Here is a 27,102-nt window from a genome sequence, read left to right on the forward strand (position 1 = left end):
ATGAAATGGGGGAAATGTCAGGGGTTTGTTGAAAGCAATGCAGTGTTAGAACCTTTATAATTGCTTCTGAGGTCTTTTAGCTGATGTAACATTTTGAAGGTATACATGTCAGATTTTTGGCAACGTGAACCTCTCTGGCCTGAGGCGCCAAAGATCTATGAATCCTTGACAGCAGCTGCAAACGGCTCGCAGAAAGCAAAACAGCCTAGAGTCGCAGTGTTTTCTTCCCAGGTTCGTCTCTACATGCTCAGTGCTGCCTCTTCTGGCACCGACATACACAAGACTTCATTTCATTAGGTCGTAGTAGGGAAACTCAGTTAGGACGCACAAAGCCAAAAGGTCCTGAGGAATAGTGCACAAGTATTACTGCAAATTTTGGGTTTGATCTGATACAAGTGAATACAGGGCCAGTATTGCAATATCGATACTTTTAACCTATAAAGGCAGCGTATCGAGCAGAGATTTGTGTGTCATGACTTATGAGATGAATTGTCATCAATTTTCAAATTCTGAACACATTGATGAGCACTAACACAGTAAAATACACATTTCAGCTTTTTATATAACTTGTGTTTTTGAAGAGCTGTGCCTGTCTCTAAAGCGCTTCTGTTGTTTAAATGTGCTACAGGCTACAAATCAAAAAGACGTGACAGTCAACACAAAAACGTTTTTTCATAGTGTGTGAGGTATATTTTTTTCACTTCCAAGAAGTTATTCATTCAACACAAATCAGTGGGCTACATGCTGAACTTAGAGTATAGAAACAAAGTCTGAATCTTATCGCGCTGCTTTCAGTCTGATACCAGTACCAGCGTTGGTATCAATACTAAAGATCATTCTGTCTACCTCCACTGAGGAGGCACAGCTCAAACTGAAGTGTGTGGCTGAGGTAAACAGGTGAGCTCATGATGTAAATATAGCAAAGGCATCACAGGCCCTGAGTATGTGGGCATTGCGCTAACTATAAACGTGCCCAAACCACCGCATCATTTTTGGCAATCAAATTATGCCGTGACGTGATCCAACTCAGGGTAATGGAGGTTTCTGAGGCAGCTGTTGTTTGCAAACTGGATGAGGAATAAAAGTCGGAAAAAGAAACACGCAAGATGAAGAATGACAGGTTTATCTTTAAATACATCATTTTTCAAAGAAATTAACATAAACACATTTTCAGATTTGTTGGGCGGAATGGCCTTCTAACCCTCCTCTCTCTCCTCGTTATGTCAGCACACGCGCACGCTCACTCACGACTGCGTTTGCACGTGTACACAATCAGCAGAGCGCATTTCTTTCGCTTTATCTTTAAAAAGCACATGCAAAAGAGCACCGGCGCATATGGTGCTCATTTCTGCACCAGTTGCCTAATGCTCTTAAGTTCGCTCTTTGTTCTGAGCATCATTGTTTTAAGGGAGGGGGGGGGGACGACAAAGCCGAGCAGTGTCTGCGTGCTGCAGTTTCACAGTAGAAAGTAGAACACTGCTGCTATTGTGTTTGTCATCTCCTAACTCTCTGTATCCTGAAATTGCTGACAGACACGAGGTCAGAAATAGCTGTGGTGCTTTTGGTGGAGGGAATCAAACGAGAAACTTCACCTCTGCAATTCTCTTGATCCGTTAATCATCTCGTGTAAGGGCTGACACAGAGAGTAATGTAAGAGCTGTAGTTTCTATTGAAGATAAAAGGTCAGGTGTTTTGGGGTTTGTTTGTTTTTTGTTGTTCTCTTTCTGGGAATTTTGTGGTTTGCACACAAAATTAAGAGATTATGTTATAAAAGCCTCTTCCAAGGTGATCCCAAAAAGTTGATTCTGTTCAACTGACCTCTGTGTACTGTAGATTTTACCCAAGAATTAGCGTGCTTGCAAGCTAAGAGATGCTGACATACTGAACGTAGCCTAATTGTGAATCTGTTTCTGTATTTTACTGTCTGAGCATTTCGCAAAAGAGACCTGATCATATAGCCTCCATCATTTGAACCCACCCTGCTGAATATACACATTTAGCTGTACTCCTATACATCTGCTCATTATATAATACAGTAGCTTAGGTCATTTAGATATGTAAACATGGTCAAGACCATCTCAAGCAGCTGAGATTCAAAGTGAGTATCAGAATGGGGAAGAAAGGTGATTTAAGTTACTTTAAACGTGGCGTTGTTGTTAGTGCCAGATGAGCTGGTCTGAGTGTTTCAGAAACTGTTCTTCCACTGGGATTGGTCGCAAAAAGATAAAATATCCAGTGAGAAGCAGTTCTCTGGGTGAAAATAACCACTCATTACAGCGAAGGTATGCAGAAGAGCATCATGCACTAAAAACAATGGGCTTCAGCAACAGAGGACCACATCAGGTGCCACTCGTTCACCATAAACAACAAGAAAGCATGGATCCACCCTGCCTTGTAGCAACAGTTCAGGTTAGTTGGGGTTGAATGATGTGGGGGATATTTTCTTGGCCCCTTAGTACCAACATAGCAGCGCATCACATCTGAATATTGTTGCTGACCATGTCTCTTTATGACCACAGTGTACACACTTTCTGATGGCTGCTTCCAGCAGGATAGCGTACCGTTTCACTAAGATCAAATCATGCTAAAGTGGTTTCTTGAACATGACAATGAACTCACTATATTGAAATGGCCTCCAAAGTCACCAGTTCTCAGCCTGTTGGAGTACCTTTGGGATGTCTTAGAATGAGAAATCTGCAGGAACTGTGTAAAACTGTTGCGTCAATATGGACCAAAATATGTGAGGAATATTTCTAGCATCTTTCTGAATCTGAAGGCAAAAGAGGTCCAACCTGTTACTATTAAAGTGTACCTAATAAACTGTCTGATGAGTGTATATACATATAGACAGTATAGAGAAGTCATTATCAGTGCAAATGACAAAATCTTGCTAAATTAGAGCCAACAGTTTGCTTAAACTGGTAGGAAAAAACTTCATTCTAATGGACAGGGACATTTTTATATCTGTAAAAAGAATAATTCTTGCTAGAGTGGGTAAGTATCAAGGAAAATTGGATTCCCACTAAGACTCATATGCATGTCAATAGCTTGGCAACATTAGCTAATGAGATATTCATTTTACTTAGCCCACATGCCTTTTCAGAGTCACTGCATAAATGAATGTCTTGAGCAGTTATATAATTTGATAACTGTGGTTATTTGTCATGTTATGATGGCTCACATAATGGTGAACAGAGGAACCCTATAACTCAGTTGCCAACACATTATGCACTCTTTGGGGCCTGCTGGTCTGCACCGTGAGCCCCTTTTTTTGTCCAAGATAAACATCTCATGCGATCTCTGTTGACACTTTATTTATCCCAGAAGGCCTTCTCTCCCCCAAAAGTGTGCATTTTCTGCGCAGAGTCACTCTAGATGTTGGGAGTTTTGCACGAGCTCTTAGGAGAGCTGACAAATTTGAGTTTTTTCACTTTGGTCTCGGTCTCGGCGTTACAAAAACAGACCGAAGCGTACAATGCAGCCGAGGGTAGATGTGTACTGTATGTCTTAAAAAGGTGGGAGGGGCTTGAGCGGGCTTTGAGTTTGGTTTTATCATTGAGTGTAGTGGAGGACCCGACTGCAGACTAGGCTCCCTCCTCTCCTCTCCACTCCTCTCACTCGACTCTAGAGCTCTACTTTGTCCCGTCGTGATCCACAGGTAAGCGCAAAAAAACAACAACTTTGAACTTTTACAGACGATATCAGACCTTTTGTGGGTGGAAAGTTAAAGATGACGTAAAAAAAACAAACAAAAAACAATGATGCAATAGGCCGCGTTACGATGGCAGATTGTCATACTTGGATGTCTGCTGTGCGCATGGGCTGCTGATTTTACTTTTCGGAATTTCTTGGCTTGGAGCCGCTCCCTCTTTTGTGCGCGTTTCACGCTGCTGGTTCACTAAAGGCATGGTGACGTCATGATTCCCAGCTGCAGGCCCAGAGAGCTTTTTTTAAAAAATGTGTTTTATTGTGGGGATGCATAAAGAAAAGCATACCGTATGCACGCTCTTGCAATGCGCGCTCAGGCCTTCTGATTCTTTAGCGAACAAAGTATGAAGGGGCAGTAGGAAGAAGGAGGGGTGGGCAAGTTTCTCATAGCCGAAGTAGCCACTCAGTGCAGCCTGATGGAAGTTTTTTTTTGGGGGGGGGTTTGAAGAAAAAGTTGCTCTACTTTTTGGCCTGTTGATGTTGACTCTCTGTCAACAGCATCCTCCAGACATTAAAGGAAGGTTGTGGTTTTCACTAGGGCTGGGTATCGTCACTGATTTCTAGAATCGATTCAATTCCGATTCACAAGGTCCAGAATCGATTCGATCCACGATTCGATTTAATTCGATTGATTCGATTCACTTCGATTTGAATCTGGGAAATTTTGACAGTCAGAAATATTATAATTCAGATCAGTACATTTACATATTTTTGTATCTATAAAAAGGAAGCTGACACACGCAAGACTTTATCAAAGGTGTGAGCATCACAGCAGAGGCCTTTGTGTCAAAGTAGCTGAAGTTAAAACACAGAAAAACATGAAGGTGATTTTCCTGGCATCGGATTTTATAAAAATTTTCTGCAGTACATCAAAAACAAAAGAAATCCATTAATCAACACATGAACATTACCTCTGAAGTTGCAGCGGTTTTATTAGAGACACGGCTAAGCGTTTTGCATTTTGTATAATTTTAAAAAGTTTAAATTTGTTCAGTATTGAACGGCAGAAATTGGGTTTTCTTTTCGGAAGTATATAAAACGGAAAGAAAAAAAAGTCGGCCGATAGCGCTGTAAACAAAGGTAGGCTTGTGCGTAACAAGCAAGCGAATAATGCAGAAAACAGTACAGAGATAGAGAGGGGGAGAGAGAGGGGGGGAGAGAGAGAGAGATGTGCAACGTGGTCGAAGCAACACAGTAAAAGTCAGAGTGAATACATGACGATGTTTATGTGAAGCCTAGTTTGGATCTTCTTTTGCTGCTGGTTCGGTCAATATTGTTTGGAGAGACATCAAACTAACAGCTTTAGAATCAGCGCATAAAGGGCGTGAACACAAAGCGCGGAGCCGCCGACAGATCAGAATCAGCGAGCTGTCGGCTTTCAGCCCCGACCGTGAGAAAGGCAACATCTCACTGATTCTGATCCGCGGGTTGTGCTGTGTGTTTAAGTCTTTGTGCAGAATCCGTGTTCCTGCTCTCATTTACTGTTTTAGCTGTTTGGTGGTTGTTGAAATTTTGTGAGGTTTAACCAGAGATTCTGGCATTTCAGGCAAAATAAATTTTTATTAAAAAATCGATTCAGGATTTTAATGAATCGATTTTACGTTATCCAAGCCAGAATCGATTTTAATCGATAAATCGATTATAAAAACCCACCCCTAGTTTTCACCCTTAGTTTAGAAAGGCATTCGTAAAGTGTGCAGAGCTAGGATAAAGGTAGTTATCCTAACTTTGTATAGATGCCAGCTCAATAAATGCCCTTCAAAAGATCAAATCTGAACATAAGATTTTTAATTTCTTTTTTTTTTAATTAATGCTTGAGTCTTAAAGACGTCCAGCATCTCCTGCAGACAAAGCCACAGGGCAGTCTTTCAGAGGGCAGGCCTTCTTACTCAAAAATGAATTCTCTTCTCAAGGTATGACATTCTGTGCAATCCTACCACGCCGGAGGCAAAAAACTCTCTTCGGCTCTCATTGTACTTCAGTTTGGGCATAAAGTCTTTTGATCTCAGCTTTATTGTGTAGTTGTATCTGTGAAATAGAAGCATGGTAAGTGTAAGAGGGTGGAGGGAACTGCAAAAGGTCGATCTGTAAGGTTTTTTTTTTTTTTTTTTTTTTTCATTTTAAATACTTTCAGGAAACAGACAGCACAGTAATTGTCCATGAAACTGTATCCGATAAGTTGCGCAGTGTTTGGAAAACAAGTGGAGAATGCCCTCCTGCTCCTTATAAGGTGCAGGAGCAAACCTGATGACAGATGACTGGAATAGCCTCAGGAATGCAATGAATAACACACTTCTAATACAGTAGTTACAACCTTATGCACCCCACCGCCATCTCATGGTATCTGTAGCAGCCATTCATTTAATGTTCCCTTTGTGTCCATTTAAATTTTTTCATCTGTGGAATACAGTTAACACCTTTTATCACCATATCACAGTCTAGCCATTACTTTTGTAATTAACAATTTCTTTTAGGTAACTATATCTCTATTTATCCATTCCTTATAGCTATTTATTTATTTCAAATACTACTTCTTAGAAACTATGTAACTATATATTTCTTTTAGCTAACCATTTAACAATTCATCCTTTCCTTTTTGGTAACTATGCAACCTGTGTCTATTACTTTTAGTTATATATTTGTACTATTTATTTGTTACTTTTTGTTGTGTCATGATTACTGCTGTGTTGGACTCAAGAAGCAGACATACAGAACAGACCCTGACAAACTGTGCAACTATTTACTTATATAGTCAGTTGTATCATTATTTGCCTGTTACTTCAATTCAGTTTAATTTAATTTAATTCACTTTGTATAGCACTAAATCACAGAAACAGACATCTCTAGGCATTTTATACTTAAGGTAAAAACCTTACATTAATACAGAAAAAACCCTGACAGTCAGACAATGCCCTATGAGCAAGCACTTGGCGACAGTGGAAAGAAAAAACTCCCTTTTAACAGGAAGAAGCCGATCTTTTTTTTTTATTCAGTATGATGCAAAATGAGTGACTCAGCTCATAGAACTCAACAGAAAACTGTTTACAGAGATTAAGACAGATATTTTATTTGGTTAGACTTTTATAGGACCAGAGGGTTATTTGCAACCACAGATATCGCCATCTGGTGACCTGGAGATAAAATGCCGTTTTAAGGCACTTCCACATCAGCGTAATTTTTCTGACCTTGAGGCTATGTCCATGTTTTATGCAGCCTTTGCTTTTATCCTACTATGTAAATATTTATCCGCAATTTCTAGCTTGCTAAAAAGCTTGTTAAACTATCGATCTGATCGGACAATGTGTATCTATTTAAATGTTTACATAATTACATCTACTGTCTTTTTTTATTATGCATAAATTACTTACAGCCTTACAATCTCTGACATAGGTTTAAGACTGTGATGCCTCCGCTGGCTCTGAAGGCCATTTTTATACTCATTAAACAAAGCTTGTGTTGTTTTTAATAAAGCTCCTTTGTGCTTTGTGATTGGCTTGTTGTCATCACAGTAGAGAGTATTCTTATCAGGTTAGAAAGGTTTAATTATTGGATGAAGATGATCACTCAAACCACTCAGATGTGTTAATTTGCAATGAGCCCACACAGCCCACATCATACTATTTCCAACACATCATAACATACAGCCCTCAACTCCTCACTGTTAAGATCAAATGTTTAGGGGTTTTTTTGTTGTTTGTCTCTATGCGTTTCTGTTTATATACGTGTCGCCAAATCTTGCTTTTTAAATTTTTTGTTTGATCAGTTGAGCCACTTTGTTTTTAAAGTGCATGTTCACACTGTCACACACGTATTTAACCAGAGCACACATCAGACTGCAAGCCACACACTGGAAATGTGGTGCTCTGTATGGATTTATAATTGGAACGATATGATATGGGTGCAGAAGAATGTGGAGGTAATTGCACAGAGTGATAACATGGGTTTGGCAGTGTGGGCGAGGGCCAGGGTTAGGGCTGGGCAGGCAGGATGTAGGGAACACTGCCATGCATTTCCGGAGTCTGGCTCTGAGCTGCACAGTGCGGTGAAAGGCTTCTAGTTACTGTATCCTGGCTCCCGCTCACTCTCTCCATCTCATTTTTCATCCCATTTTTCTTTTCTTGCTGATTTAACTTAAGACGTTTGCTGATTATTGTGCCTTATTCTCACTAAAATCAAGAAATGCTAATTATTTGTTTACATGAATGTAATATATGTGGCTGCTTTGTTGAAGTCTAATGCTAGATACTCATAATCCACCACAGCATCATATTCCAAAGCAAGAATCCAGAGTTTCCCTTGCAAGGCAGTAGTTTCTTAGCACTGCTGAGCCGAGGCATTCAACCAAGTGTCTCAACTGAAATTTGAATCGAGTGGAAAACTGACAGAGGCAAATTTCAAACACAAATGATCAGACCATTCTTTTCTCTTTTTCTTTTATTTTTACCTAAACTCCCCATGTGGTACACTTTCCAAACATGAAGACACGTCAGTCCAAACATACATTGTTTCTGCACAGCAGGTGCCAGAGCTATTTTCTGGTTTCTTCTCATAACGGACCAGTGAAACTATGTCAAGCATGTTTCCTGTGCTCGAGTGTTTTTGCCCGCTGGCTTAATTTCATGCAGATTTGTTTGTTGTAAGACTATGGCATGAGATAGAAAGGCAGCCCCGCTATGCTGGGGAACCGCAAGCGAAACGAGCACTTTCTGTTTTATCAGTGTTGTCCTTGTCATCAGTGTGAGCACCACTTGCTTTGGGGGGGAAAAAAAGTCAGTGAAGGTTTTAAGTTTGTCTTCTGGACAACAGCAGGAGTAGGATGGGGTTCACCTCATTTTGAAGTGATTGTGATTGACGTGTAGCTAACACTCAGGGGACTCTTGGTCCTGGACTCGAGCCCTACAGTGTACTCTGTGCTGTCCCCCCCCCCCCTCCTTTTGAATTCGATAGCATGTAATTTAGATGTGCTGCATCCAGAACCGCATACTAAGTTGTATAATATTGGTGAGCTTGGACAGACGGGCAGATGTCGGGTTGGGGAAGAATTCTTAACTATTTCACCGGGTAATGGCGGTCAGCAAGTGGTAGGTAAAAACTGGTAGGAATGGTTAACTGCTTGTGAAGGAAACCTTAGAAGATGTTTATTTACGCTTTAAGAGCTTGGAAGATGTTTGCGATATATAAATTCCTGTTATTTTCCATGTTAAGAGGAAAATCTCTTACGCCATGACACATTTCCGTGTGTAATTTAGCCTCATATGCTGTTTGTTGTTCTTCGCTTTGCAGCCAAACTGACATGGAACAGTTGTGCAGTGGGAGCAAAGTGTTCTTGGATGTTCTGGCATTTGTTCACTCTACAATTAGGCTCTGGTTGTCTCTTGGGTGATGGAGATTTCTTCTGCTCCTCTTCTTTTTTCCTTGGCCTATAAGAGATTCGCCACTATATTCAGTCCTATTTAACCAAACCACAATTTCATAGCTATTTCCAAGCTGCAGTTCTTTAACACACTTCTAGGATCGAGCTGTCTTTTGCTTCCTTTCCTTTTCAGACTCGCTCTCAACTAACTTTCAGTCGCCCCGTCTGAAGCAGTCATGTGGGCACAAAAGACCTGCGTTTGAATTCCTCTGAGCTTTAGTCACACTCGGATGGAGAGGGTTTGTTAGATCAACCTCTCACTCGTATCGTTTTCTGACTTGAAAGTGTGATCACTCAAGGCCAGATTGAATAATAGGCAGCACGGCATGTCGGTGTTGGTAATTGGCACATTGGTTCACCATCTGCTAGTTGCCAGATGCCAAGCTCTGCCAGAAGTTTCACAGCACAACAGAACCAAATGGGCTCCTTGGTTCTGGATAGGTAGTATGCACTGTGTTTATTATAGGCCATTCAGTGGTGGAAGCTCAGAGAGTGAATCAAAAAAGTGCAAGCAAGTTGAAGGATTATAATTTTCTGTAGGATAACGGCTATGCATTAAATTCTGTGACAGAACTTTAAACCAGTATAGTTGAGCATTTGTTGAGCATTTGCATTCATAATACTTGTCAAACCTTTTTCAGTCTGATTTTCAAAGTAAGACGAGGCACATTGTTGTAAATGGTCCACATCCAACTTTCTCACCTGAATAGGCTGCAGCACAGTCTGAGGTCTGTGTTGGAGCTGCAGTTGGGAGCAGTGGTAATTGTTTAAGAGTGCATTTATAGAGTGTACTCTTTGTGCCTCCTAATCAGAAGCATACTCAGGCGTTTACATATGGGCCTCCGAGGATTGCTCAGGAATGTATTACAAGCAAGGCGAGAGGACGGGCGAGTACAAAAGCTAGTAGGCCACTCCGCTGTTACCACTTCTTTCCACTTCACATGTCACTGCCCCGTTCGGCTGAGGAGTTCGGTGGAGAGGGGTTGAAAAGATAAGTGTGGGGAGGGGTGTGAAAGTGATTAAGGGTGACGATCACATCACAGAATGGCTGATGCAAAGTCTTTCCTCCATCACTACCAGTAACAAATGTACAGTATGTTCAGGCATACACTCAACATTCTCTTTTTCCAGTGACTTTGAGATATGGATACCACCAATCCCCCCCCCCCCCCCCAAAAAAAAAAAAACATTGCTCCCATCTGTCCACCTATCAGAGGCCTTTAAATAGATTAGATCTGTTTTTGTGGATTCATTTCAGTGAGCATTAGGTAATTTGTCAGTTTTTCTCTCTGTACTCAAACTCGGGTCTGGCAAGGGGACAAGGAGAACAAAAATATGGCCTCAGAAAACCATTTTAATCAGACACTGCTCCGCAGGGACATAGGCTGGCATAGAAGAGCTTTTTACCTCATCAGAGCTCTGCCAGTGGTGATTGGGAGAAACACTCAGTCAGGTTTTTATTGAATAACCCCAGTTCTGTACTGGAGGGGCTTTACTGTAAAAGAGCAGCTCTACAGCCGCCGAGGTGACAGCCAAATGGTACTTATTAAAGTAAGGGCTGATTCATACTATATGCCCTACTGCAGCTTAACCTTGTTGGAGGCTTATAGTTTGGCTACAAGTCCAGTCACTTTTTTATGACTAAATACACATGCATACGATTAGCCTCTGATCAGACATCAGAGTTCACAAATTTCCTATAAAAGCACCACATGATCGCAATTATCTAATACGGGCAAGGATTCATTTCATTTTACTTACAATTTGAGCTGCATTATCCACTTGAACTATGCAGCAAGTAAGTTTAGCTTTCATGGGGGTACAGCACCAGGACATGTCCTGAGGTGCCATGCTATTCAGGAGTAATAGCTGTGGGTCCCATCGTCTCTGCTTGTTTACACAGTACACAGCTCTCCAGCACAAATTGAGCATGACATCTAATGGAGTGTGAGCGCGGATTAATTACCCCCGCTTCTAGACTAATGTCTCCTTCTCTTCTGATTAATGACGGCACATGTCACATTGGAGCTGAGCATGGTTAAAACATGAAAATGTTAATGTTAAAATAAGATATCTGCGAACAGAGTAGTAAGGTGTTTTCTATAGATTTAGCTCCGCTGGATATCATTGACTTGTTGTTTTTATTGGTTTGATTCCATTTTGTTCAGGGTTCCAGAAGGATAACGGACGGTTCATTTGTTCAGATGTTGAGAAAGGTTCAAAAGTAATATAGTGCATGTTAAGGATGGGGTAGGGTTCCTATTATGACTGGCCTCATTAAACGTGCCTTAATGAGAAACAAAACACCCAGATGACCCCCCCCCACCGCCCCCAGAACAATGGCTGCTTGTTATCAAAGAGACTGCATCACATATATGACGGTGTCTGGCTTGCATCCCAACGACGGCTTTTTCACGAGATTCTGGATTCCTAAGTTGAGCCTTGAGCTGTGCGGTGCCATTCACTCCTGTAACAGCCACCTGGGAGACCACCTTGGAAAATAGGCCCCTATTAGTTCAGGTTAGACTTAATGACCAGTAATGGTACACCGGCCAAGCCAAACTGTGCAGAAGGGCTCGGGGCAGGCCGAAATGAAATACCAGTCACTCAAGCTCTGAACATAAACACAAGGTGGGTGGTGAGTGCATAGGTATTTCTGTAGGTGCATGTGTATGAGGGGGTTCAGGCAGGCTGGCATCTATCCATTTGAAAAAAAAAGAGTTGACCCAGATGCATAGCACAAATTTCCAACTGGAGGACATGGGTGAACCCCTTTGGACAGATTAGTGGTGGTGGTGGTGGTGGGGTTGTTGGATGTGGTTTTGGATTTATTCCCATCAAGCGCTGCTGCTTTGTGAACCAAATCTCATTTCCAGTTTTGCCATGAGCTAAAAAAAAGCTTGCAGCAATCTCAACGGAGCAACAAGAGAAGCCTCCTAAAAGCACTGCTCAATTATTTACAATTTCATGCCTGTCTTAGATATGTGTTACTCCAATAAATTTAGGAATTAAGAGGCTTAAATACTGCACATATATTAACCTCTGAAGCTGAATTTTATCCTTCATTTAGTGGTAAATGCCACATCATGCTAATGGCGTTCAACAAGGATTTCGCCGTCCATGGTCCAAAGAGTCTTTGGTGTAGAATTAGCATAGGCGTTAATAGTAAGGAAAGCCAGAATTTATAGTGGTATGATATGAGTCAATCAGCCACTGAATTAAATTACTTTTCGTCCCAGGGAGATTGAGCTGCAGAGCTTCCAGGCCTGCTGGGGCAGACAGAGGAACATAGTGTAATGAGACAAATACTGAGGAAGAGAGAGAGCTTTGTTATGTCTCGTGAAGCTCTAGAGTTTCCTGGAATTTCTGGCAGTGGATCCCAAAGTCACATAACCACAGAAAGAGAGAAGACAGACGTGGGGTAGCTCTCCTGAACAGCAGAGTTCAAGTCTAAAGAAAGCTGCTCTGTCGTTATGTACTCTGGGTATTAGAGCTAGGGCTCACTTTGGAATCTAAACAGTCATGCTTTATACAGATTATGGATCATTTTTAATGCAAGTATGTGAAATGCCAATGTCTGGTCCAAAAGGAGAAAATTAATATCTTTAGCATTCACAAAGATGAGTCTCTGTCCTCAGGGAGGCTGTTTCCTCTGAAGCGCTCATGAAGGAAGTATTCAAGTACGTGCAGAGATCTCCTGCGGTTTCATGCTATAGTCACCTCGGCTTCATCGCTCAGACTTCATCTTATGCTTGAGCTGTGTTAAGAATTGTGTGACGATGTGTCTTAGTCTCACGTAGCCCAACGTGTCTGCGTTTGCAAACTTACGTGGATCATGTTTTAGTCCTTAAGACCCTCGTTTGGGCCTTTAACCTTGACGGGGATTTAGAAGAGTGAAAGACATACCCATCCTAGCTGGCTGGCTGCCACACTAATAAGGCAACATTCAGCACAGCCATGCACGAAAGTGAGATCGGGTAAAGCTAGTGAACCTCAACCCTGCAGAGCCCTGAAAGGATTTAAGGTACGAAAAGGCTGGAATGTATCTTTTGGATGGCGAGGTGAGCTCCCTCACTTAGAGAATGTGCTTCTGCTGTTTCAAAAACAGGGCTTTGATATCTTGAAAAATGTTACTGCAAACCCACTGAAACACATGCGCTTTACAGGATTATGATATTTACTGGTCTGTATTTGTAGCTCCCTTCATAACATGCGGCAGTTGGTGGAGGTGGACTGGGATTAGGGTTGGTGTATTCGGCTGAGTTTTGTGCTGACCTCTGCAGCCCTTTGTCAAGAGCTATGATTTGGTCCTTCTTATTCTAACTTTTTCCTCTGTGTACTCTTTAAATCTTCAGTTCGTGTCGCTTGCATTTGATAGAAGTATTACTGTAAAATGATATCCAATTCATGCACTTCTTTACAAATTCCCGCTGACTAGGATGGCAGATACATTAAAATACACAAAATTCATACTCTGACTATGAAGCCAAACCAAGCCCACAATCATAATACATCAGCATATAACAGCTGATTGTATGCCCATGTGATCAGATGGCTTAGCTGATACTATTCTGCAAATCTCGTGCAATTTTAAGTATCTTTAGCATGCCTACAGTTACTAGAGCAAGCTGCTCCAAGCTGCTTTGCAACCCACCTTTACCACAGCTTCTTACTTTAATTTGTGTTGCACTTTTTCAAGTTTCACTACAGCTTGGGCAGTTGTTTACAGAAAGTAGCACAGCCTTCAGTGGTTACCAGATGGTTGTATAATAGTTTCTAGGCCTGTGTGATTACAACCTGTCACTGATACCTGCTCTGTTCTGTGCTGTGGATCTTGTTGCTGCTTTCCCTGCCTTAAAAGACTTCTATGCATGTGCACTGAAGGCTAGGGGAGTCCCAAAACGGAGGCACACTGACAAATATTAATTGTTGAAAAAGACCTAACACCTAGCTCAGGTAGCAGAGGCTTTAAATAACTGCAAAAATCTGTTCTACAAGTCTTTCACAGTAGCTTAAAAGTCACGTGTTGTATTTACAGTTTCCTCTCAAGTGGCCAAAAACATTAGTGGTGCAAGCATACTCAGCAGACTTGTATGCAGAGTATCTTAAACCTGCTGAATGCTGTCTCTGTCATTGTCATGGCCACTGAAGCCCATTTATCAAACGTCTGCTGAGTATTCCACTTAAAGGCATATTCTCATCTCCACACCTGGAAAAGGAGTCCCAGCGCATCCACCATTAAGCAGTTTGGTCCTGCATCAATTCACTGAGAGCACGTCTGCACGAATACCCAGAGACAGAGTCAAAGAATTAAAGCAAAACATCCTCCTCTATCTCTGCTGAGAGACTCTCTATTATCTATTACATACCGTCTTTACTGACTTGTGTAGATGCACCTTCCCCAAAGAAGCCTTCAGATTTTTCTTTTTTTTCTTCCAACAAAGGCTGAACTGAAAGCAGCGTCAGGGGATCACTCCACATCCAGTGTGAGTAATAGGCCTACTCAGTCAGGTCATCTTGCTCTCCCACCACCCCACCCACCCACTCACTCCTTAATCTCCTCCTATCTCTCTCCAGGAATGCAGCCCCTTATTTTGAAAAATACCCTGTCATGCAATACCCTTGAAAAGCCTTGCAGCACTCTTCAAAAAAAATTGGCATCACACCGCATGATTTACTGACTTGTATGCAAAAGCAAGGCAGGAAAGATAAAGATTTATGATATTTAGGAGTGATTTAAATAAATATGTCCTCTGTTAAAGCCATTTTCCCTTTTGTTTTCCTGATAGGGCTGTGATGCCTGCACGGACAAATAAAACGGCCCAAACTCGTGGCAGGATTTTCACTTAGCTGTCATGTTTTCAACAGGCTCTCAGTGTGCAGGGGCATTGCATCATGCCTTACAGCCTCACTCTCCCCTCATGCATGTTTCCATGTAAGGCATGATGGGAAGACATTCTCTCGTGGCACAGTTTGAGTCAGCCACATAAATCACTCAGCCTTCTTTTTATTCTTTTTTTTGGGGGTTGGTTGGTCATCTTTCCGATTTTCTCCCCTTCTCTCACCGAAGTGTAATTTCTCCCTGGCCACGGAGAGAGCCACACATCCAACGCGCCAGAAGCATGTCACAAATGTTAGCAGATCCATTTTATTTCCAGTTTTTGCCTTAGAAAAACGCATCAGGAACCTCTCAAATTTAATGAGAAATACATTTTTATGCTTCCCTTAATGCTTCCAACATGTCATGTTATTGCCTGTGTACCAGAGGCAGTGGGGTGCTGTGGCTCTTGCTAATCACCTATACTTTTTCAGTCACTGAGCTTTGGTGTGTATATAGGATGACTTTACTCTTATTAAAGTTCAGTATCCTGCTCAAAGGCCTTTAAGACAGGCTTAATTTTTTTTGTTAACTGAAACTCTGATCTTTTAGCTGATTACTGTAGAAAAAGGAACTAAACCAATTTATCCTTACTTGAGATCTTTTCAGTTTAATTCTATCCTGCTTTTATATTCTCTCTTCCGTTCTCTAGCTGTGGTGTCAGCAGTAGCAGTGCTTAGACTCACAATACATCAGCACTCTGGTTCCACAAGTCTCCCCGGTCAGCTCACTAGTAGCAGATTAATGTCCTGTTGAGGAGACACAGACTCCTGCCCGGGCCTCATTTACTCTGACAGAAGGCAGGTGTCAAGACAGGCTGTCCTGAAGGAACGAGAGCAGGCTGCAAATGGACATGAGAGAAGGGCGAGGAAGGGATTCGTGACAGGTCTCATGTTCATGTGTGAAAGAAAAACTCCTCCATTGCTGCTAGAGGTATCCTCGAACCTTAAAGACACTGTTTTTTTAGAATTACCATTTGTATTTAACAAAAACTTTGGCCACCAGGGGCATCATTTTAGCGTGATGTTTAACTGCTTTTTTCTAACTATCCCTTTTCCTCAAGGGGTTTTGCCTTTTGCCAGTGTGCCATGGTAAATAAAAATGCTTCTAAAAAAAGTTATATCTAGCTACACCTTCTTGTGGTACAAAAATAGAATTAGATAAAAGTATAGCCAAGCCATAGTTCATCTTAAGTTGAAATTTCTTCAACACAATACATAGATTGTTTGGGCATTAGGTTACACCATTTGTTTCTTCACATTCTTTTAAGAGCATTATTTATTGGCAGGCTTTACCTGATATTGCCCAATATTGTTTTTCTTTCAGATACAAAAAACATAAACAGATTTTTCTAGCTATTTATTTACTCGTTTACCTTCTGTGTGATCAGATAAACTGGCTGTTGTGTTTGTGTCAGTATTCCAAACATGTGAGTTCCAGAGTGCCCTCTGGTGGAGGAACTATGCAACGTCAACACTCGTGACATGACTAAAGGGTGTTTCTCCCATCTCTCCTTACATTTTAAAATTTACATTTTATTTTCATTCATCGACCATTATAAATGCTGATACCATTTGACACATAGCTAATGTTGGGATGATAATGAATATGTCAGGCTATTATAGGTACCCGGGAATCTTGTTTGTCTGTGTTTTTTTTTTTTTACTGTATTGAGCTCCTCTTCTTTGTCTTTGACTTCACTGAGCATCTGTCTGTCATTATTTATTTAACCTCCCATTTAATACAGTTGAAAGTGTCAGAGTGCACCCTGAGGTACTGGATGATTCGATGATGACGTCCATCTATATTCCTCAGAGCTCTGCTTTGTTTTGACAGGAAAACAATGTGGAGAAATTACATATATATATTCATTTTATTCCTGTCTTTTCTGATGCTATTACAGTCTTTTTTTAATACTGTATTGCCTCTTCACAACATGTTTGTTGTGACATTGCAGTTGATTCTGAATTCAAAAAGATGAGGGCTTGACTATAATGTCCTTGTGGAATTCCACAACAGATTGTTAATGTTGCATGTCAAGTGCAGGGGTGCATATTTATTGAGATTATTTGACATTCTGGATATTTGCACCAGAATATCTGATGTATATTTTTTTTTCCAAGGAGACGCTTACATAAGTGGGGTGCTGCGCTGAAAACCAAGGCTGCCTGGATCTTGAGCAAACAAAGGAGGAAAGTGCCAGATTGGCTTATTTATCGCTTTAACTCCCCTCTTCATTGCTTGGCAGCAAAGCAAACAACATTCATTGTCAAAAGCATCATGGTAATAAAACATTTAATTTCATGTGACCTAACCCGTATAAAAGTGTATTTTCCGAATTCTTTTACATTTGGGTTTTTTGAGTTGTCAAAATTCCCTGAACTGTTTGGGTTTATAGAGGAGGAACCTCAAATTAAATATGCTAGGATTACCATAACCCACCGGGTCTACCCAGGTGTCACTCATTGCAACTTAAGTAGCTGCACAAAAGGCTTACTTTTAAATAGGAAGATAACCAGAATGCAACCAGTTGGCAACCAGTTAAGTTGAGTCCCCTACTGCAAACAGACATGTCTCAGACAAGTTACACTTAGCACAGAATGGCTCACCTTGATTGCAAAGTGTTAGCAATCTGTCTGCATTTAGAAATTAGATTCTTTGCAAACCTTTTCCAATGTGCTTGACAGAGATTTTAGTCCGTTCAAGTCTGGACTGCAGCTTGCATGGTCAGAGGCTACAGGTGTTGCAACTACTTGCAGTTGGTCACTAGAAGGGAAACAATTCAATGCGATTACCGGGCAATCGCCAATTTTTGCTGGCGGTTGCCGTCCCATTTAGTGTGACTGCGGCATTTGTGATGTCAAGTGGGCAGGCAACAAGCTAAACTACTTTTAAGTTTGAGGCAAGCTACTGAAGCAACAACCATGAAGCAACAACCATGACACTGCTGAGTGTCATATGACAGAATAGGGAATCTGTTGGAGGGTTATCAGGTACCTGGAGCCTGGAATGTCCGCTGTAGAGCTGCTGACAAGATGTGGGTAGGTCCAGTGCTAAAAATTTCTCAATTTCTCAAGTTGAGCAACTGAAGCGACTACCAGTGTGGAAAAAGATGATGTTGGCATCCTAGTCACCTAGAGCCTGAAATATCCACTGGTGACCAACCATGAGCAACAAACTGATGCACGGCAAGCAGTTTTTCCGTGGATGCCCTCTTTACATATCTAGATGCAGCCATTCTTCTTATTAAAGATGCACAATTAGAAAATGCAGAACTATTGGGGTGTGCTTGGGAAAAGGAGGATTACTTTATTGCATAAAATATTGCTGACTTCATCTTGCGGACATCTTCTATGCCAGCTAATTGTGGCGCTTTGTACACTCAACCCAATGAGCAAAGATCAAACAGTGTCTGACTCCAGCATGTCTGTCTGGTGAACCACCATTGCACCTGGTTCAAACAAGTTTTCCTCCACACTGTTGTCATTTCTAAAATGTTCTGCAAATGCTAACATTAAGGCCAACAGTTGGCTGTTTCAGCAAAGCTAGCCAACAGTGAAAAAACACTTACTGCTTAACAGCCAGAGAGTGAAGGCGGACAGTGTGTCCTTGGTTTTTTAACATAAACCCATTTTTGCAGCCAAGGGCAGCACGAAAGTGACCCACTTATACTGCTGTTTCGTTTTAGTGTCCTTGTTTTCCACTCAGTTGTAGTTCTGTCGTTAGTTAGCTAACATAAACTAATGTAAAGCTATTAGCAGTGACCAACCAAGTAATGACATATGTTTAGCATGCTCTAAAAACTATAACCATAAACCGTTTTCTTAAATCTAGCTTCACAGACACTGTTAAACCGATGACAAGTTTTTAGCGTAGGGTTTCATGGTGGAAATTAACCTTAGTACATGTAGTGTTTCATGTTAATCACTCTAATCACTTTAAAAGAGCCATAGTAGCATTTTTTAGGCTAACCTACAGTCACATTCTGGGTTTAGTTGAATGTTTAGCAAAGGGATATGAGATATTCTTATCTAACACAAGGCTAGAAACCAAATTAATGTATTTCTCAAATTCCAAACTCTTCGAAACTCCTTTCAGATTGTGAAAAATATTTTCCTTTGCTATTTTTTACATTCAGCCTAGCAGACCTACTGAGTCAAGCTAGCTGCATCCCTGTTTAAAATCTGTAAAAGATGTTAAATCAGTAATTTATCACACAATCATGAGAGTGATATCCATGTTCTCATATAAACCTTAGAAGGTAAGCCATTAAGCTTATTTCAGATGTCAGAGTGTTACTTCAGGTTTGATGCAAAGGTTGAGTAACTTAGTAAGCAGTTTTGGAAAAACACAAGCACATTATTTATTGTTCTGTTCAGTTTTTTTTTTTTTTTTTGCCCTCCTGATGAAAGGAGGAGGAAAACAAAAAATAAATCCCAGATTTTTCGATAAGTTTCTTGTGAAATGAAAAACCTGCATTGAGATTTATTAGGCATTTATTAGGCAGTGGCAGGAGAGTGTCACATCCACTCTGTATATTGGGGGCAGACAAACAAACTGTTTCTAACTGAAGTAGAGAACTGTGGCGTTGGAGACGGCTGATTTTTCACAGAGAGGAATGTTCCCTTCCAGGGGGCTCGGATTCAGAGTGCATTGCTGTGAATGGTATAGAGCTCATATGCGAGAGCGAAGAAAGCTTTTTGTGTGTTTAAAAATGAAACGTCAGCACAGCCAAAAGATTGGTGTGCCTTTCTTTCATGACTCCTGAGTCGTGCAGGTGTTTGCGTATTTGTGTGCGTTTGCCCGACAGTGTTGGCTGAGATGTCACGGCAGGTCCGACATCACCATCAGTCATGCTGCTTTGGGAAGGAGCCAGCTCTGTGGCCACTGCGGAGTGAGTGTAAGAGCTCTATCTCGCTGTGCACACAGCATGCAAGAAAACCTTCCCTTTTTTTCCCTTTTCCCAGTTTGGTTACGGGAAAAGGCAGCATTTTTTCCTTCCATATTTGGTCATATGGAGCACTGCCAGTGAGCAGTAGCCTTTTGATGCCGTCCAAACATCCCTATTTTGTGTGGGATTTGTACTTTTTGGAATGCTTTTTCTCCCAGTTCTGCATGATTGTGGGTGTAGCATCTGAAAGTGCACTTTTAGTGCACACAGCCTTTAAAAAGTCAAAGACTGGAGCGGAATTATATTGGCTCTCGACCGCTGCTGCTTCACAGAGACGTTGCAGGATTATTTATGATTTGGGCAGAAAGAATCCAACTCTTAATGCAAATGTACCCCTTAAAACCAACATTTAAAAGCAAGACAGTGTTTTATAGCCTTTCCTTTTTTTCAGCCAACTGCTACATCGACTCCATTTGAGCAGTGATTTCATTTGGTAAATTGGATCAACAGCTGACAAATCAGAATTTATCATCTCTTTTCAGTGGTAAACTTTTAAGAGCTTCAAGTAAGATTTTGAGGCCGGATATAGTTAGATCTCCTCATAAATGGGAATAAAAGAGACCCGTTTGCAGTTTAAGGTGGAACATCTGTGCAATCAAACCTGCAAGTCGAAAAAGCTTAGATTCAGATGATGGATGGCGTGTTCTGGTGTTATTTTTATTGCAAATTAAGTGTGACTTAGCTTCAGGCATGGTGTTTAAGGACACGTAAACACACCCTCAGCCTGCAGGGGAATGTTAGCCGGTGAAGCACAGGTGTCTTAAGCTGTCTCTCAGCAAAAAGAAAAAACAAGGGCAAAATATCTTTGGATCTCGCGCAGCCTAAAGTGTGATGAACAGTACAAAACTCCCATGCATGTGCTCTGGAGGAAGAGGAGAAAATATTAAAAGAACAGTGAGTCACAGTCAAAATATATAACCAACAACAGCCTGCAGAATTCAGCTGTGTTATCGCCGCTGACAGTGGAAAATAAAACACGGGACTGAAGTATGCTGCATTGAGAATCATTTGTTTTTAGAAAACGCAGCGCAAGAATGCAGAAAGTATCAAGCTGCAGCTTCCTGTCCAAAAAAGATTTGTCATTTCGAGAGATAATTGAAACAGTTTTATTTATTATCTCTGCTTTATCACAACACATGCGGTTTGAGAAAGTACGGTGGAAGTTACACAACATTTTTTTGCTGATAAATGCTAGACTGCAGGGGCGCTTGCCTTTTGTAGTTTGGATCATCATTTTTGTTGCTATGTGGGGACATGGACACAATGACCTGATCAGTTATAAACACAAAAATATGTTTTTGATATTGTGTGCAGTTTACTGTTTATTTAATCCAATTACATTTTTATTTATATAGCACTGTATCACAATATATATTCCTAGGGTAAAGACCCTACAGTAACACAGAGAAAACTTCAATAATCAGATGACCAACTGTAAGCAAATACTTGTTGACAGTGGGAAGGAAAAACTCCCTTTTAACAGGAAGAAACCTGGTAGAACAGGCTCAGGGAGGGCTGGCCATCTGCAACAACCAGTTGGGGGGTATTTAAGTGAAAAGATTCAAAGTAAGGTCAAATATCTTATTATATTTTAAGTTAAAAGGCATATCATGAGTAAAACAAACAGTCTTTGCAATCACTAGGCTTTCCCACCTGAGCTGTTGTGGGAATCACAGTCACTCAAACACAAATTCATCAACTTGCAGACTAACCTTGTAGATGGTGACTGGAGCAAGGGTTACCTGAGAGTAACAGCACAGTATTAGCTGTTTGGACAGTCGAATGATCATCGTGTCCCCTCCCAAAACTGACGTGCAAAGTAATGGAGAGACGCTTAAAGTGAGGATAACGATACCTGTGGTGAAAGCAATTTGTAAGACTATGGTAGGTAAAGAAAACGCCTCCAAACACGTGTTAATCTATGTAAAAGTGTTGTTTTTAAAGACAGTTTTCTTTAGCTATGAAAGCTAGGACTTGTCTAAAGTGCTTCAGGCGCTTGGAATTTATTGATGCGCTCTGTTACTTTTTCCTGTCCCCTAACATAACAGAACAGCACACTCTCTGTGTTGTGATTTACAAATTAACCACTGGGGTTTCCCCTCTTACTCAGCCAAACACACACTACAGCAGTGTAAACCAGCACCATCCTTTCCCTGATGTAGCAGGAGGACTTGTGAGTGAGATCACAGATAGAGATGAGGAGTGGGGGCAGGCTGTAGGCGAGTGGTGGGAAACGGAGGCTTATTTGCATTTATAGATTTGCACAAACTAAATGAGGCAAAGGTCTAATGTTACATTTAAGACATTTTTAGATTTAAAGGGATTTGGAATAAAAATAATCGATTTTTGTGATTCTGATGAGATTATATGTTGCAGGCCTTTATGAGTGCTTCCTGGTTTATTACAGGTCACCAGAGAACTTCAATCTATACACCTAAAAACCACAAACCAGGCAAGAAATTTGGGTGTAGTGATGGATGCAGACCTAAACTTAGAAAAACACATTAAGACAATAACAAAATCAGCTTACTATCACCTCAAGAATATTTCAAGGATAAAAGATCTGATGTCTCAACAGGACCTGGAAAAACTAGTCCATGCATCCATCTTTAGTAGGCTTGACTACTGTAACAGCATCTTTACAGGTCTACCTAAAAAAATCAGTCAGACATCTACAGCTCATTCAGAACTCTGCTGCTCGAGTCCTCACTAAGACCAAAAAAGTGGACCACATCAGTCCAGCTCTGAGGTCTTTACACTGGCTGCCTGTCCGTCAGAGGATAGACTTTAAAGTTCTGATGCTGGTCTATAAAGCTCTGAATGGTTTAGGACCAAAATACATCAGTGACCTCCTGACCCAGTATGAACCTTCCAGATCCCTCAGGTCATCTGGATCCGGTCTTTTATCAGTTCCCAGAGTCAGAACCAGACACGGAAAAGCTGCATTCAGCTTTTATGCTCCTTATATCTGGAACAAACTCCCAGAAAGCCTCAGATCAGCTGAAACACTCAGTTTATTTAAATCCAGGATGAAGACTCGCTTATTCTCAGCTGCATTTGAATAAAGCACCAAATCCACACTTTTAAGCTTAAATTTCAAAACTTACATTTAACTACTGATTTTATCTACTGTTCTGATTTTATCTGTTTTGATTTTATATACTGTTTTGTTTGTTTGTTAATTAGTTAGTTAGTTTGCTTGTTTTAATCAATTTTAAATCATGCTTTTTATTTGTTTTTGTTTCTAATGTCTCTGTAAAGCACTTTGAATCACCTTGTTGTTGAATTGTGCTATACAAATAAACTTGCCTTGCCTTGGTTTGTGGGTCCACAAAAGGGCCAGCTCATTCAGGGCTGACTCTAGGGTGGAGCCCTGGTAACCTTGAACCGGACAAGCTAACATAGTCTCTTGGTGTTTCCAATGCAAACTGGTCCCTCACCCTGAACTAGTTTGCATTGGGTGACACTTCCAAGACCCTACCAAAGGCAAATAATATTAATAACACTGGCAGCAATGCTCATGCTGCAGAAATAAGATCTAATTTGTAATGATCCCAAGCTATCATTGAAAAATAATTTTCCTTCATTAGAGTCGCACTTTATGTAACATGTACATGACTCACAGTGATTGTTTTAACATCATAAATGCTTACTTTAACCCGCTAACCCTATAATGCATTTAAGGTATTCCATTGAGCTTTTCTTCAAGTGTGTGAACACATACCTTCGGTTGGTCTGTCTCAGTGTGTATGATTCACAGTGCACAGAGAAGTGTTATGGAATGTGAACCATTGTCTGGGAATGCAAGAGACTCCTTTTTTTCACCAAGTGGAAACTTAACATCTTTAAACTTCAGGTCTCTTCCTTACGCTGATGTGAAATATTTCCTTGCTGGTTTGTCTTCCATAAGACAGCCAAAGTCAGCACAGAGGAGATTGTAGCACGATTTGAGGGAGGATTTTGTCCGATCAGTAGATCTTAAGTCAACAGTGACGGTATATCCAAAGCATTCGTGGTCCCGTTCTTATTTCATGCCCTAATCTTCAAAAACGTCGTCACATTATCACATTGCATTTCACTTTGCGCTGGCTTTAGATACTCAGTTTCGCCTCTGAATATCGTCGGCTCACGCTTAGTGAAATTTTTCCTCACTCGAACCGAAGCTAAACTTTCAAAAATGTATTTTGGAGGAGATAGAGTGTGAGCGGAAAGCAGATGGTATTGAGATTGAGCTGCACTCTGATGCAGTTGGCCGCTTAATATGTTCCCTTGAATATATAGTCGCGGCTGACGGCCTCAGCTTTGACAGCAGAGCCTATTGTGGTTGATATTCACACTGTGGCATGTCGATGCGCACGCAGACAAATAAGGAAAAAAAGCTTGGCTGCATGACACGCTTGAATACTCTGAACCAAGTACTCAACTTAATTCATAGCCGACCAACCAGCCGTCTGTCTCTTTATATTATAGCTGAACACAGTCTGCACTTGTTGGCTGCACTGTTGAATTGTGTTCCAAGCAGGAGTCAACACACACTAGCTGTTTAATGTTTGAGATTTTAAACATATACGAATTATTGATGCTTTTGATGTGAGTATTTTAGAGATATGCGATAAGTTAAAAGGCTTAACTGGAAACTACATTATAGAGATAAATTAAGGTTTTGGTTAAGGAGCCAATAGTGCCATATATTTGGCATTTCTTTTATATTGGAGGTTTCCAGTCATGTGATTACTAACCACTTGATATTAACTATTAACTTGTTATGCTGTAGGGTCAACTGAATAAGGCCCACTTGGGCCCTGAGACTGTTCTGGGACTATCTGGTAGCCACCAGTTGCAGGGGAATAGGTGTATTCCCTGGTGTTTGGCAAGTGGTCGATGGAGGTTGATGACAGTCACTGAGAAATTGATTGCAAAAGCACCATTCACACCATCCTAGAGATCGGTCAGTAATTTTTTGACAACCACCTTGTTACACTTACTTATACATAACCCAGAAATGGAGAAAGTGTAAGGCTCAGCTTTGTAACTAACATGTTTCAAGAGTTAAAACTTTTATTTGAAGGCAAATAGTCTCCATTTCCAATTTCAATTAATTTTTTCACATTTTACTACAGCTTGGAGGCTAGCTAGCAAGTGTTCATTTGTAGACAGTATCTACAGGTCAGTATCAAGGATGTTTTTGATAAAGCACCCTCCAGCAATCACTCACCAACCAGTTAGGGAATCCGCATTTTTCTTTCCCGACCTTGTGTCCAATATATGTCCAGCTCTTGATAAACGTGAGCGTGACATCTTCTGAGAAACTGCTATAGTGCTATAGAATAAAGTGGAAGTATCATATAATTGATTTTAATTAAATTGGGATGAATTCAGACATTGAACTTTGCCATTGAATTTTATTCTTTAACAGTGTCTTGCTTTCGTCACTGATAAGCTAATGTGAACTTAGCATGTTAACTTTACTGGCTGCTAACAAAAGCTAACAAGCTATGACATTGCAGTCATATTAGGGCTGTTCGATATAACGATTTCATCGTTTTGATGGTCACTGTAGTGGCTATAATAAATTCTTAAAGTTCTCTCTTTCTCTTACATTTAAAATAACCACACTATGGATGGACAAGCGACTGTTTTCACATGTTGTCGTTAGCAACAATGATGGTAAACCCAGCGTGTGGCTCTACCGTCTGCTTGTTTATTTTCCACATAAACCTTTCACAATAAACCTGAAGATCCTGTCGAGATCTTTCAAAATAAACTGAAATGATGACAAACAGAAAGACCAGTCAAAACAAATCGAGGACCTTATTTCGAAACGAGGGGCTACCTCTGTAGCATGTACATGGTTTGGATATTAAAAGTCCGACATGGATCAGAAAACTGCACTATGCAAATTATGCGAGAAACCGGCCCCCACCTCAGACTCAAACACAACAAACCTCTTCTACCACCTACGCAAGAGTCATGTGAAAGAGTGTGGAGAGAGTTTACAGATAAGAACCAAAAAAGAGCTCAGGTGCTCAAAATAAACCTTAGACTCAACTGTTAGAACAGGCTTTTCCCTGCAGCACGCTGTGTAAAAAATACTCACAAAGAAAATGGCGGCCGTTACAACTTATGTCTAAAAATGTATAGTTTCATGCATTGGTCAAAACACTCAACTCCAGGTACACGACGCCCAGCTGGAAACACTTCACGCAAGTCGAGTTGCCCGAGATTCACAGAATTTAAAGAAAATGTAAAATTTTGGGGATATGAGATTTTTGTCATATCGCACAGCCCTAAGTAATATCCAGAATTTTTTTTATCTATAGTTCTGACTCAAAAATGTTTCCTTATCTTAATGTCCTGATTGTTCTGGGCCATCTTTGTTCAGGAGTTTTCATTACGGCTTGTTAGGTTTTGCTTTTTGGTATTAGCCAAACCCCAAAAAACAGCAATAGGAGAAATTTCCAGCTAGATTGAATTTTTAACAGTTTAGTCATACAGGCTTTAAAAAATAACTGGTAAGATACACTAGATTATAGATAACACTGAGACGAACATGTAAGCATTGAAAAATTCTTGACCTTGTTGTGACAAAACGCGTCCACGAATTTATGAATGCTCAGCCACAGCAGCTCTGCATCCTGGGACTGTAAACGTGTTAATGTTGCTTTGGCCTGGACGTATGAGAGGAGCCACATAGTGCAGAAACCCACAACCACCGGGCCAGCTTTCCAAACTCTGACATCCAACTGCGCTGTAGGTGTTGATGGATATCGCACATGTACACACATTTATTGTACCATAAACACAAACTGCACTTGCTTTGGTTTCTCATGTTTGCAGTGTTAAACAGTTTATTCAGTTTTTAGTTGAAGTCAGCACTAAGAAAGCCTCATCTGTACACACCTGCAGACATTTCCCCCCCACACAAGCCCATTCACAAATGTAAATTTTACTTTTTAAGTACTGTTTATCATAATGCACACACCCTTACACACAGGCTGAGCTTATTTTAACAGCCTTGTCAGACTGCTCTCAGGAGACTCCTTACCCCTGCAGAAAACGTTAGGTTTACCCAACTCAAACTGTCCCCAGAGCCTCAGCCAAAACAGCTGTTAGTGTGCACTACCTACAGGAAAACAGTATCTCATTCTCCTT

At 40.8% G+C, this 27,102-nt stretch overlaps 1 protein-coding gene across 7 annotated transcripts in view; it reads left to right on the forward strand.

Moving 5' to 3' along the window:
* The window catches only part of cald1a (caldesmon 1a), a 169,751-nt gene that overhangs the window by 97,574 nt on the left and 45,075 nt on the right, over positions 1–27,102 (forward strand). The window contains exon 1 of one of the 7 annotated variants that reach the window (XM_085138737.1): positions 3,428–3,658. The exons of 2 other annotated variants lie outside the window; for them this stretch is intronic. The gene's annotated coding sequence lies outside the window, so the exon portion shown is untranslated. Of the gene's footprint in view, positions 1–3,427; positions 3,659–27,102 lie in introns of those variants that run through there. 4 more of the 7 variants (XM_085138731.1, XR_014870365.1, XM_085138735.1 and 1 more) reach the window with 4 other exon arrangements.

The sequence above is a fragment of the Neolamprologus multifasciatus genome, chromosome 17 (assembly GCF_963576455.1).
Source record: "Neolamprologus multifasciatus chromosome 17, fNeoMul1.2, whole genome shotgun sequence".
Taxonomy (NCBI): Eukaryota; Metazoa; Chordata; class Actinopteri; order Cichliformes; family Cichlidae; genus Neolamprologus; species Neolamprologus multifasciatus.